Source organism: Dipodomys merriami, unplaced genomic scaffold (assembly GCF_024711535.1).
Source record: "Dipodomys merriami isolate MVZ:Mamm:240054 unplaced genomic scaffold, mDipMer1.0.p SCAF_10, whole genome shotgun sequence".
Lineage (NCBI taxonomy): Eukaryota > Metazoa > Chordata > Mammalia > Rodentia > Heteromyidae > Dipodomys > Dipodomys merriami.
The window spans coordinates 46,242,741-46,263,086 of record NW_027202271.1 but is presented as its reverse complement, the minus strand read 5'-3'; the positions used below and the strand labels follow the sequence as shown (position 1 = coordinate 46,263,086).

Genomic DNA, 20,346 nt, shown 5'->3' with positions numbered 1-20,346 from the left:
GGACACCAAGTAACCTTTATAGGTGCATCCAGTGAACCACTTCCTCCAGCCGGGCCCCTCCTCTAAAAGTTTCCATCATCTCCCACAACAGTACCAAAAATGAGGACCAAACATTTAGCACATGAGCCTATGGGGAACATTTCATACTCTGACTCTCACAAAAGCCTACCAGTATTTTCACCATCTTTAATGAGAGATTTTTTTAAAATGATCTGTGCTTATAAACAAGTTGTGATAAGGATGCTATTGTTTGAGTGTGCCTTCCACCCCTAAATTCCCTGTATTGGAAATGATCCCTAAACTCATGGTAACTGGAATTGGTAGACAATTAGGATTTGATAAGTTTACCAGAGTGGACCTCCCACAATGGAACTTCTAGACCTCAACTAGGAAGATAGACCTCAACTAGGAAAGGAGACTTCATTGAAATGTCCATCATGATGTAGCAGGAAGCCCTCACCTGTGGCTCAGGAGTGTGGCTCAGTGCTAGAAAGCTTGCCTAACATTCATGAGGACCTTGGTTTTATCCTCTGCACTGCACAAGAAGAGAAGAAAAGGAGAGTAGAAGAAAGCAGAGAAGGGAAAAGGAAAAAAGTAGAGAGGAGAAGGGAAGAGGAGAGAGGAAAAGGAAGGAGAAGGGGGAACAGGGAGAAAAGGAAGCCCATTTGCCAGCTGCCAGCTGGCAGTGTCCCTCCAGCATACAACTTTTGTGAGAATTAACCGAATTAATGTATATAAATTTATAAAGCATTGTATATATGTAATGTATATAAATGTGTAGCACACATAGTTTATGTGTAAGCTAGCCACTAATCTATAAACTATACAAATAGTTATATGCTAGCCACTCTTCCCTCTCTTTAGTCTATAGTTTCAGAGCTGATCCACCTGGACCTCCAACTTACAGCACAACATCCCATCCATAGTTTCCTGAACCAGGGATCTGCTGCCTCCATCTCACCAGGAGAACTTCACAGATGGCCAGGTCTGAGGAAATGATTAGTAAATGAAATGCTTCCTTTTATAACTTCAGGTGTTTTGTATTATAAAGGAAAACAATCTACATATATATTTATATTCAAAATCAGTTTGTGAAATTTATCCTGATCCAGCATAACAATAGTAGACATTAGTTAGAAAGCCCCTGAACAATCAGGGCTGCAACTTCCAGAATGTCCTTGGCTCTCCTGTCGCCTGCCATCTTTCACTCATTGTCTCCATGGGGATTCATTCCCATTTTGTACATTTTGTTCTTTGGGTGTCATGCTGTTGGGATTTCAGAAGGAAAGGGAGGAAGGATGAAAGGCTATGCTCAAGCCACTTTTTGTAACCAGAAGTTCTTCCAGAATCAAAGAAACTTTACTGAGCAGTGGACAGCAGCCTCTGTCCCAGGTAGTCTCTGTTTCTGTCTAAACCTAGGCAGAATTTAAATCCTCAGATTTTAGTATGTCTTTTTAAGGAAATGTGAGCACTCAGAAACCTAATATGCTTCAGGGCAAAATGTCTTCATTCTAAAAGAGATAATAGATTCCTTCCTAAGAATGAATCCGTGAGCTTTGTTCCATGAGAATAGTCTGGGCCCTGCAGCCTGCAGCTGCACAAATGAAAGCAACTTCACGTGGCTCCTGTTCCCCTTACCTCCCATCCCTGCTTTGTCTACCTGCAGGGGGTGGGGGTGGGATCTGTCCTTGGGGCCCCTAGTTACTAGCTCTTCATTGGGCTTGATGTCATGTTCATGTTCTTGGGGATTGCTGGATTTTATCTTTTTTTTGTGTGTGGAGGGGGGGTGGCTGTGGGGTTCCAGCTACACAGTAACCCACCCCTGGCCAGTTATCAGCTGCCACTAAGACTACAGAGAGAAAAGAAGAAATGAGGACACAGTTCAGTCATCTGAAAATAGCATTCGGGAAGTGCCAGTTGCTGACTCGATCACCTTGAAAAGATACATCTCGACATGGCGGGTTAGGACGAGCTGCCCTTTCAGATAATGCTCTGCAAGTCCATGCACATGTGCACACACACGTGTATGTGCACACATACACACAAAGTCCCCCCCACCACACACTCAGAGCCCCGCCTTAAGTTCCTCTAGCTTCCCCACTCTACCAGACAGCTCATATAATGAAGGGGGTTACTGAGAAGATTCAGGTTTGTTAGAAAGCAAAGCTTGGGCAATTTGGGGGAGGTGGCTCCTTCCATAGGAAAAGAGCTACACAGTTGTGGATATGATACTGAATGTTTAGTTAAAATGGGAAGGGAAATTTCAACAACTTAAAACATTTTAAAAGATGACCAATCCACAAAAATGTTATCATTACCCACTTGACACATCTCTTCAATTTTTATGTATTACCTTTTAACCTCTCTCTCCTTCATACCAGTTCCAGGGTACCACATGTCAAGTCCAGTCACTCATCTAGTGTGCCAAATAGAGAGATGAGCCGTGAAGGAAAGAACATGCATTAGGGATGAGGAAAGGTATGATTTTCCGCTCATCTTCTCCTACAGATGTTTGCTTTAGGTTTAAATAGAGTAGGAAGGATCAGAGACAGAGGGAGGGGTCTGCGTAGTTACTAGCCAGTCCTGGTCTCCAGTGGTCATCAATGGTGGGCACAGATGATCCTGCTGTTTGCTGTCTCAGGATTGGATGGGCTGGACCTTGGGACAGTAGAAGTTGTTGTTGCTTGACAGGTGGTGTGTTCAGGGGGGGCACTGATGACCCTTTCCCTGGGGCTTTGTTAGGCTTTGTCTTTGGGTGCTTACATGTTCATGTATGCAATTAGTTGCCTCTGTTTACACAGTTAAGGTGTTTACCCTGATTTGAGCACTGCACAAGGTATACATATATCAAAACATCACATAGTACCCCATAAGTAAGCTTAATTTTTTTCCTCTTGGTTGAAGTTTGAACTTAGGACCTCAGGCTTGTTAGGCAGGTACTCTACCACTTGAACTAACACACCTCTAATTCAGATTTTAATTATTTTGTATATTAGTTAAAAATAAAAATAAACATTTGATTTTGCTTCTATCTTTCTTGTTAGGCTAACTAGTGCTCCAGACGCATCAGCCTTTCCTTTTCACTGTACTAAAACAAGCCAAGGAGAATTCCCCTGTCATTTCTCCATGGAGTCTGGGAAACGTTACTCTTGCTGACCTCCTTCCCACTGATTTCAGTGTAGGACTTACAGTTTCAAAAGTATCATAATGAATACACAATGTTATCTTATGATAGTGTCCATCCAGGGTTAGAAAATGAACAGAAAAAAGTTGCCTTACTTTGTTTTACTAGATAAAAATAGAACATTCAATACAATTAGTTCCCACCTCAGAATGCATTATTATTATAAATATGTATTTGACTCATTTACTATTGAAATACATAATGTCATTGGCTCACTCAGCCTCTCTTGGAACTTGTCAACCTCCAGAGTTACATGAACCAGTTTCTTAGAACCTCTGTATGTTTGAATGTAATCCATACAAACATATATTTTATATGTTTTAAACTGTGTACACACAGTCTGTTGGCTCTGTCAACTAGACTGAAATACCTAACATGCCCCTGACCCCCGTTTTACAGCAAAGGGTCAAGGGCCGTGCAGAGTTTCAAGATAAGAGAAAAATCTGGAGTTAAAAAGAAAATACACCCCAGAGCAAATTGTTAAACTGTAAATCCTGTTTTATAACCTACCTAGGTCATGAACCCCCTAGCTGTCACTTTTGTTTAATTACGAGACATAAGCTGCCATCCCTTCGTAGCTTGAGTTGTCTATCTGCTCTTCATCTAATCTCCCTGGTACAAACTAAACCTCTGTAAATATTGCCGTTTCTGCCTTTAAAAACCCCACTTAACCTCCCCTCAGGGCCAAGAGATCTTTGTTGGGCACCAGCCACTCTCGACTGCTGACTTTAATAAAGGACCTTCAAATTTCTCAGTGTGTGGCATTCCTCTGTTTCAACTTGTCTGGGCCTAACACTATCATTATAAGTATAAAGTATAGATTAATTTAAGCCTGACATAGTTAGGAATTCTAAATTCCCTGTTAGGCTAACTAGCACAGAATGCTATTTGGGTTTTCCTGGATTATTTTCCTTCCTTAGCATATTCATAATTGTGTAAAATGCTTGGAATGCCAAAGAGGAATGAGAAATAGAACATGTTTTGGCTTCTTCCCTGTTGTGGTGTATATCAACTTCTTATGTCTGCCAAAACAAAATGGCTTTTAAAAACAAAAAAAAAGTTGCAATTTTATTTCTGGAAGCCAGAAATTCAAAGTCAAGGTGTGGGCAGGACCAGTTCCCGCCAAAGGAAGGAGAGAAGACGGCTCCAGCCTCCATTCTGGCAGCCTTAGGAGCTGCTCATGTAGCTGTGTTGTGTTCATCTTCTGTGGTTTTCTTTATTTTTTTGAGGCAGGTAGTAGTCCTTTGTAGTCCAGGCCGGCTCAGAGCTCATTGCGTAGCCCGGGCTGGCCTTGAATGTGTGATCCTTCTGCCTCCACCCTTTGTCCTCACCTCTTACTGGGCTTACAGGTGTGTGCCACCATACTAAGCCTCAATCCCCTTGTCTTCACCAGGCGTTCTCCCTGTGTCTATATCCATCATCTTCCCTTTGCATATCTCTGTCTCATTGTCCACTCATGTTGGATTAGGACCTAAGTACTGATCTTCTTTAACTTGATTACTGCTGTCCAGATCATTTACTTCTAGCACTCAGGAGGCTGATGCAAGAGGATAAGGAGGTCAAGGCCAGACAGTGCTACATAAAAAGACCAAGCTTGCCCCCCCCACAAAAAAACAAGACCCTTTATTTCTAACACCTCAATTGCTTGGAGTTAGAACTTCAACTGGTAGGAGAGAGTGTACAGAGGATATTACTATATTTTGTCCCCTTTAAAATGAGTTTTTTGAACCCAGCACGTATAAGATCCTGAGTTTAGTCTCCAGTTCCACAAAAATTTTTAAAAATATATACAAAAATTTTTAAAAATAGGGATGGGAAGGAGGCTTAGTGGTAGAGCGCTTGCCTTGCATGCATGAGGCCCTGGGTTCGATTCCTCAGCACCACATAAACAGAAAAAGCCGGAAGTGGCGCTGTGGGTTCAAGCAGTCGAGCGCTTGCCTTGAGCTGAAGAGCTGAGGGACAGCACCTAGGCCCAGAGTTCAGGTCCATTACCAGAAAAAAACAAAAAAAAATTAAAAAATATATTTTGAATGATGACAACTTGTGTGTACATTTAAATAAAAAACCTGCTTTGGCAATAGTGGGGTTTGAACTCAGGACCCTAAGCAAGCATTCTACCACTTAAGCTATGCCCTTTTTGTGTGTAGTTATTTTTCACATAGGATCTTGCAGTTTTGCCCAGGGTTAGCCTCAGACCTCAGTCCTCCTACCTATACCTCCCAAATCACTGGAATTAGAGAATGCCAAGCTTATCTGTTGATGTGGTGGGGGAGGGAGGTCTTTAAAAAAAGGTTTTGGGCTTGGGTTAGCCTCTAGTCTCAATCCTTCTCATCTTGACCTCCTTAGTGGCTGGGATCTCTTACATGAGCTACCACACCTGACACCTTTTCTTTTCTGGCAGGTGCAGTGTGAAAGCTTCTCGTTACTCTAACAAAATAGACAACAGATAAAGAGGAAAGATAGAATCATTGCTTGCAGGTTTGTGGCAAGGCAACTCATCATGGCAGGGTGTACAACAGAAGCAACACTGCTCACCTTGGGGCCTGTAAGCAAAAGATTGCTGAGGAAAGGGCCCAGGTTCCCAATCTCCTTTAGAGATCTGCCCCAAATGACTCAGCCAAGGACCTCCCTCAAGGCCTCATCTCTTCAGAGCACCACCCTGAGATCAATCCTTACACACAATAGCCTGCAGGGTCACTCATGATCCACACTCTGGCAGACAGTTAAAATTTGTATTGAAAGAGCAGTTCTTAGAGACTATCCAGCAAGACAGCCTCTGCTGTGGAGACGTTAGCTGGGTAGACACAGTCCTAGCTGCCCCCAGGCACCTATGGGTGGCTGGGTATAGAAGCAACCATGCAGCCTCGGTAGGGATGGGGAGTTTGGTGAGACCCTCCAGAGAGGTACAAATGGCTTATTGCAGGCAACATCAGGGGAGGGTCCAAGGCAATTGCAGCTCAATGGCTCTGGGGTGCATCCATCAGGGCAGGACAGGGCAGGTCTGAGACACGAGGCATTTGAGGATGAGAACAGCCTGCTAAGGGGCGGGGCGGGGGGGGGGGGAGAGGAGTCCGGGCACTGCTCATGCGCAGCATAAGAGACAAGGGGAGCCATGGGAAGCCGATTGGCAACACAGAGGGCAGTATTATTTCCACTAAGGAGCCTGTGAGGAGCCACTGAGGTTTGAATCAAGGCAGAAACATGACCAGATTTGTGTTTGAAAGATCAGTCTCCAAGCTAGCTGTGGCTGGAGGAATTTTCTTCTCTCTTTTTTTTTTTTTTTTGCCAGTCGTGGACCTGAACTCTGGGCCTGGGCACTGTCCCTCAGCTCTTCAGCTCAAGACGAGCGCTCTACCGCTTGAGCCACAGCACCACTTCCGGCTTTTTCTGTTTATGTGGTGCTGAGGAATTGAACCCAGGGCCTCTTGCATGCAAGGCAAGCGCTCTACCACTGAGCCACCTTCCCAGCCCGAATTTTCTTCTCTTTAAGATCAATTCCTTGCCCCTTGACTAATCTCTCAACAACTTTCATACATTGGACTCCTTTAGAAGCAATGTGTTCCAGCTGCCTGGTTTCATGACTCATTCCCACCTGTCTTCCTCTGCAGACTCCACAGGGCTCAGGCTCCTTCAGTGCAGCCATGGGACCAGTTGCTTCCCAGCCTCAGCCTGCCATTGGCTTCTAATCTGTGCTCCTGCTTTGGCTTCTCCCTTCAGTTATGAACTTGTCCTAACCGCTTCATCCACCTGAGTCCCCATGGCGCCTCACCCTCAAATCCATTCTTCCCAAGACACCCCTTCAATGAATGGCCTAGGCAGTTGCTCCACTCCAGAGGCAAGATTCATCTTCAATTCCTCGCTGTCCCTCCTCTCCCACATAAAAATCCATCTTGCTCTTCTTGGTCCTATAACTAAACAAACAACTAACAGTTGTTTGTTTTTTGTTTTTTTGTTTCAGTGTGTGCCAGTCCTGGGACTTGAACTCAGGGCCTGAATACTGTCCCTAAGCTGTTTTCCTCAAAGCTAATAATGCTCTACCACTTGAATCACAGCTCTACTTACAGCTTTTTCCCCTCTTTTTTTGTAGTTAATTGGAGATAAGAATATCCTTGACTTTCCAACCTGGGATGGCATTGAACTGGGATCCTCAGATCTCAGCATCTTGAGTAGCTAGGATTACAGCTGAGAGCCATTGGTGCCCAGCTTAAAACATTTTTGAATCCATCTGTTTCTCCCATCCCTATTGCTACCACCTTAAACTGGACCCCAGTCTATTACCTATATGCTTGTCATGGGTTCCCCGTATTTATCCTTATGTAGTCTATTTACCCAAAAACCTTAATTATCTTATTAGAATTTTTACCAGATAGATCTTGCAATGTGGAATCTAAACTTCCTCCCAAGACTTGGAAGACTTTCTATGTTCTGTGTCCTACCTCCCACTTTAATCCCATCATTCTAACCAGTAGCCTACCTTTTGATTCCCAAACACAGCCATCCTTTTCTTGCCTCCAGGCCTTGGCATTTTCTCTCCTCATGCTCTTCATCACACTTTCCCAGCAATAACTTTCCGATTCCTCTATCTAAAGGAGGCCTCCAACTTTATTCCCCTGTATTTTGTCACTTTGCTCATTTCCTCTGGAGCACTTGTCAGAAGAGGAAATGATGCTTGCTTATTTGTTTATATTTGTTTTTTGTCCTTTTCTCTGATACCACTCACCACAACCCACAGCGAGGAGTCCATTTACTGTGTATGTTAGACAAAACTGTACTCTAGGGAGATTTCTAAATACCATCAGAAAGAGGGAAGATGACTTACCCATGGCCAGAGAGATGCTGGAGATGATGGAGACAGACAGCTTGTTGCATGTGCCCAGATCCAAGCCCAGCTCTGCCAGATTCACGTGGTCTTTTACCACAAGTGTTAGCCTTTAAAGGGGCTAAAAGAGACAGAGAGAAGGCAAACTTTACAATGCGGCTTATTTCCTCCTTTATTGCTGACTTTCAACATCAGCTCTTGGACACTGTGTTGGACAAACACTCATTGGCCCACTTTGCCTCCTTTCATTTGGGAAACAACCCTCCCCTGTGTGGTTTGGCCTAGGGTCCCAGGGGCACTATTACTGCCTTCTCTCTCCCAAGTGTATATGTGACCTAGAGCACCAATCAAATGACTTCTTTCCCAGGCCTCCATGTTGGGGACAGGAATGGCAAGTGATCTGACTCAGGCAGGTCAGCACCCTTCCTGATACAATGTTGGGGTTTTCAGGACAAGCATTCCTCTGGGATTGTCATTCATCAGCACCATAGAAGTTAGAATCTGCTAGCAGCCATGTTAGTCATGTAGACAGAACCTGTTAGAAAGGGAAACCAGAATAAAGGGAACTAAGGTGGATAGAGAGACAGAGACAGAGACAGAGAAACAGACAAAGAGAGAAGCATAGGCCTAATGCTACTACTTCAACCTTGAAGCCACTTATTTATTTTTTACTTTGATTTTTTCAAGCCAGGCTTGAACTCAGGGCCTAGGTGCTATCCCTGAGCTTCTTTTGCTCAAGGGTAGCACTCTACCACCTGAGCCACAGCGCCACTTCTGGCTTTTTCTACTTATGTGGTACTGAGGAATCGAACCCAGGGCTTTATACATGCTAGGCAAGAACTCTACCACTAAGCCATAATCCCAGCCCCTTTAAGCTATTTATTTATTCATGCATTCACTCATTGATTCATATATCAAGGTTTGAACTAAGGGCCTCATGCTTGATAGGCAAGCACTCTGCCACTGGAAGCATAGCTCCAGCCCTTTTAGTTTTTGTTATTTTTTAAAATAGGATCTGTGTTTTTGGCTGGGCTGGGCTGGACCATGATCCTCCTTTTTACTGCTTCTCACATAACTGGAATGACTAGCTGTTCCACTACATGAAATTATTGGTTGAGCTGAGGTCTTGATCACTTTTTGCCTGGGGTTGGCTTTGAGCTATGATCCTCCCCATCTCCATCTCAATAGTTGGGATAACAGGCGTGGAACACCAAGCTTAGCCAATGTTTTATTTAGTTATTTGATTAACATGTACCTCCTCACTAAAGTGGTTCCACAGGTGAAGAGTTCTACCTGCTATTGTTCACAGCTAGCTCCCAAAGGCAGTGCCTCATAGAGCACATAGTAGGTACCCATGAGTGTAAATGAGGCTGCTGTTTCTACAAGCAGTCTAAGTTCATGGCATAACATTCAAGAAAAATCATTTGTATTTCTGACTTCGGGAATGAACTGCCTGGATACATGGGGCTTGAGTAAAATAGAAGAAAACTTAGTTAAGCTTAAGGTCTTACTCAAGCTTATATGCATAATGAGTCCTTAATTTTTTTGTTGTTAAAATGGGTATCCATTAGCCGGATGCTGGTGGCTCACGCCTGTAATCCTAGCTACTCAGGAGGCTGAGATCTGAGGATTGAGGTTCAAAGCCAGCCCGGGCAGGAAAGTCTGCGAGAGTCTTATCTCCAATAAACCACCAGAAAACTGGAAGTGGCACTGTGGCTCAAGTGGTAGAGCGCTCACCTTGAGCTGAAGAGCTGCAACACCCAGGCCCAGAGTGCAAGCCCCATGATTGACAAAAAAATAAAATAAAATAAAAAGGGTACCAATTAAAACTAAGCAAAAACAATACGTTCTGGCTCTGATCTTTAAGTATGTGTGTCATGTCTGAGTTGCCGTCATTTAATTTGACTCTAATATGTCTTTGAGCATCTGTCAGGTTATAACCCGATTCATCACTCACTCAGAGGCTAAAAATAGAGGGTGATAGAGGTTAACATCGCTTAGCAAGGAGCCTTTTATCAAAGGGACAGACGTAAATCAGAGGAAGCTTGTCACTCCTGTCCAAAGCCACAGGCTGGGGACGCTGAGTGCTCAACAACCGTTTTAGAATGAAATGAGTCTTGAGCGGAAATCGTCATCATACAGGAGAAGCAGTTTAAGAGCATTTCAGAAGATGGAAATCTGTCCCCAGCCAGCCTCTGCTTAATCAGTCAGCCCTGTGGACCCAGCCCAGTCCTGATTACGCAGAGCCCCTGATTGCTGGCTGCATGCGTCTGGTCTCCAGGGGAACAGTGAAAGTGGAGAGGACTGTTAGGAAGGAAAAGGAGATGGACTTCTCTTGAATATTTCGGGGTGTGGGGGGGAAATCACTGATCTTGCATGGTGATCCTACCTTTCTCTTTGGTAAATAAAAGTGGTTTGATTTACCTTAACCCTTACATGGTGCCACATCCTTAGTGAGCTCCAGAACAGGGGCAGGAGGAAAATAAAGGATGTCACTTCTCACTGACTGGCCCAAAAGAAGAAACTGACCTCTGACAGTTGTCAAATTCATGGAGCAGAGTGAATAATGGAGCAGCTGTTCTATGAAGCTCACGTGGGGTAGACAGTGTGGGATGGCATGGTGGACATAGGACTGTGTCTGTGGGACATGGAGCTGTGGGCTCACTCAATATAGTATGAATGTTGCCTGCAGCACCAGTCAGTTCAGGCTGCTAGCACAGAGAAACATAGCCTGCTGGCATATAAATTGTATATATTGATTTCTCCCAGCTCTGGAAGCTGGAAGTTCAAGTTCAGAATGCCAGCATGATGAGGTACTAGTTCCAGGCTGCAAACCTGGTGTGTTCCAGAAAGTGAGTGAGTTAGCTCCATGACCTCTTCTTCTAAGGGTCCCAATCCCATCCATGATGCCTTTTCTGTGACCTAGTTCCTTTCCAAAGCGCCACCTCCCAGCACCATTACACTGATGGTTAGAATTTCAACACAGGCATGTTGGAGGACACAAGCAATGGAAAGGCCTATTTTTTTTTCTATTAAGGTATTACTGCAATGATATTCATCGTTCTGTATGTGAGTTAATTATCTCTCAGGGAAGTCAAGCAATTCCTTATTTAACTGAAATGATAGAGATAGGATTCATCCCTAAGATGAATCCCTATAGGCTACATGGAATCCCTACTCTGGTGCTCTACCACTTGAGCCACACACCAATCTGACATTTTGCTGCTTAATTGAAGATGGAGTCTAAAGGAGGCTTCTGCCTGAGCTGGCTTTGGACTACACTCCTCTGAGTCATAGCTAATATTACAGGCATGAACCACCAGCCCCTGGTTTATTTGATTTTTAATAGGATGAGAACCACTTCCCACTGCACAGACCTCTTGGCAGCTTGTGTATGCCAACAGCCACTGTTGCCACAACGTGCCAGGCCTTGTACTGGGATGTAGACACAGATTGGTAAAACAGTCATGGTTCTTGCCCTCATGGTGCAAGTAGTAAAAGAGACAAGGAAGAAAACAAAGGGTGCCACCATTGTAAGTTGTGGTAAGAGTCTAAGGCAATGAGCAGAGATAGGATTTTACCACTTGCTACTTCAAGAAGCCACATAGATTGATCGTATAGATAAATGAAGATATGATCAGTTTAATCCGGCTCTCCCATTTCCTACTTGAGTTCAGATCAGTTACTTACTCTTTCTGTATTTCAGTCTCTATAAAATGAAAATAGCAATAGTGCTTACCTCAAAGGGCCTTTGTGAGAGTACATGATACAATCTATGACAAGAATTTAGAATGCTGCCTGACACATAGTAAGTACTCAATGAAGTTTAACAGTCTCATTTCCTACTCTTTGTAGGTTATCAATACAACAATGCACGCTTGGAATACTTACCCATTAGTCATGGTAAGGCCCATTGGCAACACACAGTGGCCAGGCTTCTGCTACCCAATGCCCTTTTTATTGAATTGCTTTCTGCTGCTGGAGATGGAATCTATAGCCTTGTTCATGTTAGGCAAGTGAGCCTCGTGTATGGCATTGAGCCACTCTTCTTTCCACAGTTCCTTGTGCCCTTGACCATGTAAACCTCACCAAGTTGAAGAGCCTCTGGTTTTCTCCCAACATCTGTGGCCAGCCCTTCCTTCACCCAGGAGTCTGTGGTGTAAGAAAGGCTTTGAGACCAGGACCTCCTGCCTTTGCTGTCTATCTATTGGCTGGCCATTCCATCAGGAGCACCTGTAAACAATTCCTCCCTCCACTCCCCTCTGCAAGGCATCGTAAGAGTTATGAGCTGATTTGTTAGAGCACTGAGCAGGGTATTAACACAGGGCAGGTGAGTTCATTTCACAGTGGTAATTAGTTGCTGGTTACTGCCCACATGGATTCCATCTGGCCTGGGTATCCATCCCCCACCACAACCACTATGTTTGGGCTGCCAAGCATTCACAGCTTCCCAGCTTCTCCAGAGATTTGCTCTCAGCCAGAGACACCCAATACACACTAACCCAGAACACCCTAACCCTAACCCTAACCCTGATCCCTGTGGGATCAGGCTGAAAGTCATCTGGAACTGGAGCCTTCACTTTAGCTGAGCCCCTCTGCCCTCTCCTCTCCGTTCACACCCCTTCCCTTCCTGCAGTAAGTCCTGCAGTGTGCCCAGCCCCATCTGCTTTGCTTCTAAGAAACAAGATTCCACCACAGTGAGTAAACATGAACACATTAACAAAACATGTTATACATTGTATAGATGTCATAAACTCAAGGTTAATGGTTGTATTGCAGGGAGATTTGACCAATGTGTAATCGATTTTTTAACTAATTGGGGAGAGTTGGTTTATTTCATTCCTTTCACTGTTGAAACTGTTGATGGGGCCTTGTGGGAAATATTAAGAATATATTTAACTTAAGCTCTGTGACCTACTTGGATAATATTCCTTCTTCATTGTTTTTTTTGAAGTTTCTGGAGCTGTAAATATTCTCTAATCCCCTTTTCTCATTTTACTGAGAAGAGAAATAAAATCCCACGCTTTTAATTTCCCACCTAGCCATCTAGCATGTTCTGAGTCTCTGCTAGTTTTAAAGTGGAATCAGAATCTTTCCACAGTGTTGCCAGTAGATTTTATTGTTCAGCTCATGCCCAGAATGGGCCATGGATAATGCTTCCCAAACACAGTGCTACATCCATAACACCCTGCATTTTCTTTCCCAAACTGAGCTCTCCAAATCTTGGTCGCTCTGTATTTCACTGGTTGTGACTTGCTTACAGGGGCAGCACTTACACTCAGATCCCTGGCACAGAGAAGCTGTCTCAGCCCACCCAGCAGCTCAGCCTCCAATGCTGGCCAGAGACCCAGCTGCCAGGGATTCTTGACATCCATCGATCCAGCCATGACCTTTCCTTCCCCCAGTCCCTCTGAATCCTGTCGAGCACCATTACCATATTATGCCTGAACATGGAAAACACTGTGTTGAAAATGAACTTGAACACTGCTGGGTCTCACCTGGGTTCCTCTTCCAGAACAGCTGGCAGATGGCTCAATAGTGATTTGTTTGCTTTCTTGATTTCGATGGTTTCTCTTTTCCTAAGAGCTCCTGGGGACTGTTGATAGACCTTAAGCAGAGAGCAGACAGGGAGGGGTTGGAAGCAGGGGAGAACTAGGGAATGGAAAGGTAGTTGAAGGAGAAGGGAGGGAAAAGGCTGGAGATACTCTGGATGGATCCTTTACTTTATGAGGACTGTGGCATTTCTCCCAGTGGAGGCCTCCTTTCCCTGATGCTCATCCTCCATACAGACAGCAGTATATGTGATAACTATCCACTTAGAGCACAAGCCACTCTCCCCCTGCTCCCACACTTTGGCCTTCTTGTGGATGGTTGAGTCAAAGCAAACAATAGATGCTCCTCCTCCTCCTCTTCCTCCTCCTCCTCCTCCTCTCCTCCTCCTCCTTCTCCTATTCTTCTTCCTCTTCTTCTTCTTCTTCTTCTTCTTCTTCTTCTTCTTCTTCTTCTTCTTCTTCTTCTTCTTCTTCTTCTTCTTCTTCTTCTTCTTCTTCTTCTTCTTCTTCTCTTTTCTTTTCTTCTTCTCTTTTCTTTTCTTCTTCTCTTTTCTTCTTCTTCCTTCTTCTTCATTACTATTATTGTTGTTATTACTATTTGCAAAGCTCTGTGGTCAGCCCCAGCACCACTGTATAAGCATAGTGATGAAATTTTTTGCTGAATTTTTTTCTAATATTTTCCCAAAATATAGCAATATACTCAGAATATGTACTCAAATCTTCTAACATGATCAAAATAAGAATTAATTTTATGAAATTATTTGCATTTCATTGGCTTTTCTAAAAGCCTCTCCCAGGCCCCTGTTACTCAAACAATTTCCTTTTGAAGTGTCTGTGCAATCAGTTTAATTGTATTTACATTGCAGAGCCACACAATTAGCAAGAGTCCACTCTGACAAAATGAGACGTGCAGGGACACACAGAGCATTAAGAGGAGAAATGTTTGTGGAGTGGGGACTAATTGCATAGTCTGAGTGATATTTTCATCTTAAGATGACCTTTGTTTCCCCATGCAACCTAGCAACAGCAGGGATGAGGAGAATGGGGGCAGAGCGCATGAGGACCCTCTGGCATTTCACACACATGAAGTAGCCTGCTTCCTTTCAGAATGGCCAGAGCCTGGCCGACCTGCTCAAGATCTTGGGTGAGTTTCTGATTCTGACACAGCCTCCAATGTTCTCTACTTCCTTTTACTTGTGTACTTCTCTCCCATTGAGTATGAGTGGGATCTGGGACTTGATTCTGACCGATGGCAATGGGATGAATGTGATTATATGTACATTAGTTTGCTATAGAAGACTGTAATGTCATTCTTACCCTTTCTTGCTGGCTTTCATGAAGCCAGTTGTCATGTCGTATGAGTGGCCTGTAGAGAGGCCTGCAGGGCAGGAGCTGTCAGCCAGAAGCAAGGAAGCCCTCTCTGCCACAGCCCCCATGGAACTGAAATCTGCCCACAATCCTGTGAGCCAAGAAGAAGCTCCTTCCCTAGGCCAACCCTGAGGTGATGCTGCAGCCCTAGTCCGGCCTGTGCCTACAGCTTTGGGATGAAACCGAACTAGAGGACCCAGTACAGATGTGCCTGGAGCTCTGGCCCACAACACTGAGAGAGACTGAATGTGTGTGTGAGAGATGATACATTGGTAACAATTTGGATTCAGCAATGAGCAGCTAATTCAATTATTATATTGTAAGGGCATACTTTTGAGAGAATTCCAGGTACAGCCCACTGAATTGGTGCCCAGTAGACCATGATGAACCAATTCAATGCCATTTCTGACAAATATCAACAAGAAAACAACTGTAGGCTGTGTTCTAGGACCCGCCAGCTTTACTGTAATGATCCTGTCTGAGTAAATCCCACTATTACCTGTCTTTCAGAAACTTCCATACACTACTAGAGAATGACAGATGACACTGGAACTTCCAGGATAGCATTACCTATTGTTATAATAACAATACAAATCCTGAAAGATCAATAAGTCCTTTTTCCAAGGGCAGGGGTTGTAGTTTGTCTAGCATTTGCAAGGCAGTGGTTCAGTCCATAGCAGTGAAAAATGTCTTTTGTTGTTGTTGGTTTGGAGGTATCAGTGTGTGAACTCAGGGTCTTGCCAGGTTGGCATTGCTACCACTTGAGCCATGGCCCTATCCCTTTTTATTCTAGTTATTTTTAAAATACTGTCTTGCATTTATGCTGGCTTGGACTGTGATCCTCCTATTTATGCTTTCTTATTTATTCTGGCATGACAAGCACACACCACCACATGGAACTTTTCATTGGTTGATGTGGGGCCTTATGGACTGGAATGACCTGGAACCCCACTCTTCCCGATCTCAGCCTATAGACTAGCTAAGATTACAGCTGTGAGCCACTACGTGTTTGTTTTTTGTTTTGTTAGTCATGGGGCATGAACTCAGGGCCTAGGCACTATCCCTGAGCTTTTTTGCTCAAAGCTAGTACTCTACCACTTTATGCCACTTCCAATTTTTTGGTGGCTACTTGGAAATAAGTCTCAAGGACTTTTCTGCCTGGGTTGGCTTTGAATGGCAATCCTCAGATCTCAGCCTCCTGAGTGGCTAGGATTATAGGCATGAGCCACCTGCACTGGACCTCAAAGGTCCTCAAATCAGGTAGGCATATAGATACACCTAAAAGTCAAATACTTTCCAGAAATCAAGATGTACTTGTCTCTCAAAGCCAAAACTGTTCCTTCAGAAATATTTTTCCATTGACTCATCTTCCACTACCACCCTGTCCCACAGAGGGCTGCCACTTAGCAGGAATGCTAATACCGGTCTCCCAAGTGGGTGAGTGCTCAGGAGGTAGCTGAGTGGACCAGTTACTATAAATCCCCTGTGGCATTCCTATTTGCTTAAGACTTCAGGCTCCTGTCTCCACAGCACATGGAGGAATGTCTGGCATCTGAGCCTCTCAATCACAAGCTGGCATTGAGACTTGGGTTTAAACAACCAAACATGAAGTTCAGACCTCTTTCAGTAGTTGACTCTAGCTTGTGGAGTCCAGAATGTTGGCCAAAGGAATGTAGAGGATGAATTTGGCCCAATCTGAAATTATGTTCTCTACTTCCTAAAATTTAAAGAGTACTTTATTATAATGCTGCTATTTTGAGGTGGGTGGTTTGATTTTGACATGGGGGTCTGCTGGACTCTGACTCCTTGTAGATGTGGCATTTATGAACAGAGCTTGGCGTGGACTAAAAAAACTCATATTTGACCAGGTAGCTGTTCAGGGAACTCCATCAGGTCATTGGACAACATGCGATGAGCTTCATTAGAACAGGACAACACATTCTTCTGTTGGACTGAGAGGCTCTCTGAGTCCAAGGGTTTTAGATTCTTGGAATTATCTGTCACTTCCAAAATATCTCCATTCCAGCACTTAAGAAAATAACCACTTTTTCCCACTCAATGCCCTGAAAGAGCTGATGGACTGTGAATTCAGTGTATTTGAAATTCACCAATTGTCAGCATCCATCTCTGCCTCTAATTTTCAGCTTCATTACCCCGGACCTGCGTAAGACGAGTGCGTTAAGGGTGTCATAGAAACTTCCTCATTCACTGCCTATGCTTTGAAGTGAGAATTGAAATCCTTTAAGCCTATCTTTTTTTTTCTTTAAACTTAAAATTATTTTTCATGCAGTTAGATAGACTGGCTCACCTCCTCGCCCTCATTCCCCTGCGTGCGCCAGAGCCTGGCTTTCAATAGGCATTTCATTCACCCAGGGTCTGCAGGTGATCAGTCTGTGTTTTGTCACCAGGTGCCATGGACTGCTGCGAACATAAGTCATGCTTTAATCAAGGTGCAGTTCGCCATGTGTCTCCTACCAACTCTTTTAAATTCATCCCAGGACAACGGTTGAAGATGATCTTTCTTTATCCCTGGATGAAATTTCTGGCAGCTTCTGGGTCTCTCTCTCTCTCTCTCTCTCTCTCTCTCTCTCTCTCTCTCTCTCTCTCTCTCTCTCTCTCTCTCTCTGTTTACCTTCTCCCCTACCTGCTATGTCATTTTCTTTCTCAGCCAGGGGTGGAGGTAGGGTAGAGATGAGAGAGATGGGGATAAGAGAGTTACTATTTGATCTAGTGGCTTCACGCTGTCTAGGCCTTGCACATGATTAAAGCTGGTAACCTTCAGGGCCTGTGGGATGGCACAAACCTGGCACAGGAACTTTGGAGGTGTCCTATAGTCCCCATATTCTGTAGCTCCTTTAACTCCTTTATATGTGTATTCCAGTTATCTCCAGTTCCTCTGTTCCAAAGTCACCAGCTGTACAACTTTGTTCTGCTGATCTCTTTAGGAGAGGACTTCTGGCTAGGCCCCAACTTTTTCTCCTGAGCAACCCACTTCTGGTCATGAGCATTCTTTGTCCTTTGCCCCAGCAATCTCTGGGAGATCCCAGCACAGCACCCTGCCAGCTCCTCCATCTTTGAAGCACAGAGCCAGCCCTTCTAGACGTTGCCTTTGGGTGGCATTGGACTGAATGGACCTACTTTTCACTTCTGCCCTTCCAATGGCAGGGGACACATCTGGAAGCCCTCCCAGTGGCCTACTGAAGACTGCCTGGGGAGACCCTATACTTGCCCTTCAGTCAATGGGGAGACCCTACTCCTGACCCTCAGCCAAAGTGGCAACCCCACCCATGCCTCTCAGCCAATGGGGAGAGGACTCAGCACAGAGCCAAAAGCTTTCTTAAGGTACCCTCCACCAGCATCTTCAAATTCTCTGGTTCCTTTCTTCCCTTTGTTTATAGAAGGAATGGAATAGGCTCTCCTTCATCCTCATGATAAATCCAGAGGGCAGGGGTGAGATGAGTGGGGGAATGACTCTCTCTGATTCTAACATCCTGAGATATGTCAGCAGACATATCTGTAGTCATAGTAACACACAAACCTCTCCAACAATAGCTCCTATTGACTTATTGGCCACTGATTATTCTGTTTTCTCTCTATCCCTTCCTTTCCATGTTCAAACTCAAATAGACCCAGCCAAGCCCTGCTACCTAGTACCTTGGGAGTTCTTTCAGAGAAGGAACCGCTTCAGAGTTGTGAGCCAGTGGCTCATGCCTATAATCTTAGCTGCTTGGGAAGCAGAGATTGGAAGATTACCCATCCATGCCAACCTGGGGAATAAAGCTGTTATCCTAAGCTACTAGGAAGGTTGCAATTGGGAGGAGTGCACTGCCAGGCTGGCCTGGGCAAAACAAATCTGAGCAATTCTGTTTCCAAGAAGGGACTGCTTAACTCAAAGAAAAATCTTAACTAGCCAAATTGTTAACTGCTCTTTTATTGTTTTTTATTGTGAAAATACTGTACAGAGGGGTTACAATTACATGGGTAAGATAATGAACACATTTCTTATCAAGCATTGTAGCCTCTTCCTTTGTTTCTCCTTCCCATCCCTTCCCATCCTCCCCCCCCACCTGTCCCCCCACCAAAGTTGTAAAGTTTGTTTTTCGACATAATGACTTGTACATCTCATTGTTGCAATGGGTCCTCCTGTATCTCTGTTTTAATGATTTGTTTTTTCCCTTCCCTTCCACATATACCAGCATCATATATAGTGAAAGTAGGGGTTATACCATGGGGGAGGGACATACAAAGCAACAAAGACATAATCTTATAAATATGTTAGAAACAATTGCATGAAAGATCTCTCTCTCTTTCTCTCTCTCTCTCTCTCTCTCTCTCTCTCTCTCTCTCTCTCTCTCTCTCTCTCTCTCTCTCTCTCTCTCTCTCTCTCTCTCTCTCTCTCTCTCTCTTTGTCAGTTGTGGGGCTTGAGCTCTAGGCCTGAGAGCTGTCCCTGAGCAATTCAGCTCAAGGCTCATGCTCTACCACTTGAGCCATAGCAGCACTCCTAGTTTTCTGTGGTTTTTTTTTTTTGTGGTTAAGTGATTACATAATTTTCCAAATCTCACAGTATTGTGGGATAATGATGCTCATTTAAAGTCACAAACTCATTCTAACTTTGCTGGAGCAAATTGTCTATCATGGTCTATAATATATAACGGTGTACACATATACACCATACATGTGATCAGCAGCATGGGGTTATTTAGTAGTGGTTTGAGCAGATGAGTGGAAGTTCTTTGTTTCTTAAGTCCTGTTAACTGCTCTTTTAAAGATGGCATTTCCTAAGTATGAAGTGGGAATGCGTTTATAGTGATGGCCCATATTTTGCTATCTTGACCCTCCTCAAGTTTCAGAGCCTTGAGAAGACCATTGAGAACTTACTTGGTTATCTTTGTGAGGTCTCGAAGGGCTGATTTCAGACAAGTCTGTCTACTACCATCTCTAGGAATGTAATTTCTTCCTATCCTCTACCCCCCCCATTCATACCCTCTGCCCAATAAACCACTGTATTGCACATTTCCACTATCCCAAACTGCTGGCGGAGAACCCTGATCATTGTCCTAAGGATGTTTTCCTTCCATGAATCCCCCTCCCCAGCCAGCCAGTCCATGGGACTCCAGTTTCATGTTACCTGGGACTCAGAATGTGGCCAAACTGCCCTCCATCCTCACAGAAGAGAGAGAAAGCTCTGCTAGGTGTAGCTCTGTCATACAGGCACCGCAGGCTGTTTCTTAAAGAGGTAGCTTTTGTGGAGAGGCTTCATCATCTCCTTGAGTTCTCTTGTCACAGAGCTCAGACATGAATTTGGGGGGCTGATGGGAGCCCCATCCGCAGTCCTAATTTTCTCCTCCTGTGGAGAGGTCCTTCCTTCCTCTCATGAAAGTCATTCCACGTAAATAGATGCCTTTTCTTTTAGTTCATCGGA

General features: G+C 44.3%; 1 protein-coding gene across 2 annotated transcripts in view; it reads left to right on the top strand.

Annotated features, from left to right (window-relative positions):
* The window catches only part of Tmcc3 (transmembrane and coiled-coil domain family 3), a 297,502-nt gene that overhangs the window by 7,695 nt on the left and 269,461 nt on the right, over nt 1-20,346 (top strand). For both annotated transcript variants that reach the window (XM_069990137.1, XM_069990142.1), the window contains 2 exons: nt 865-985; nt 2,382-2,478. The gene's annotated coding sequence lies outside the window, so the exon portion shown is untranslated. The remainder of the gene's footprint in view (nt 1-864; nt 986-2,381; nt 2,479-20,346) is intronic.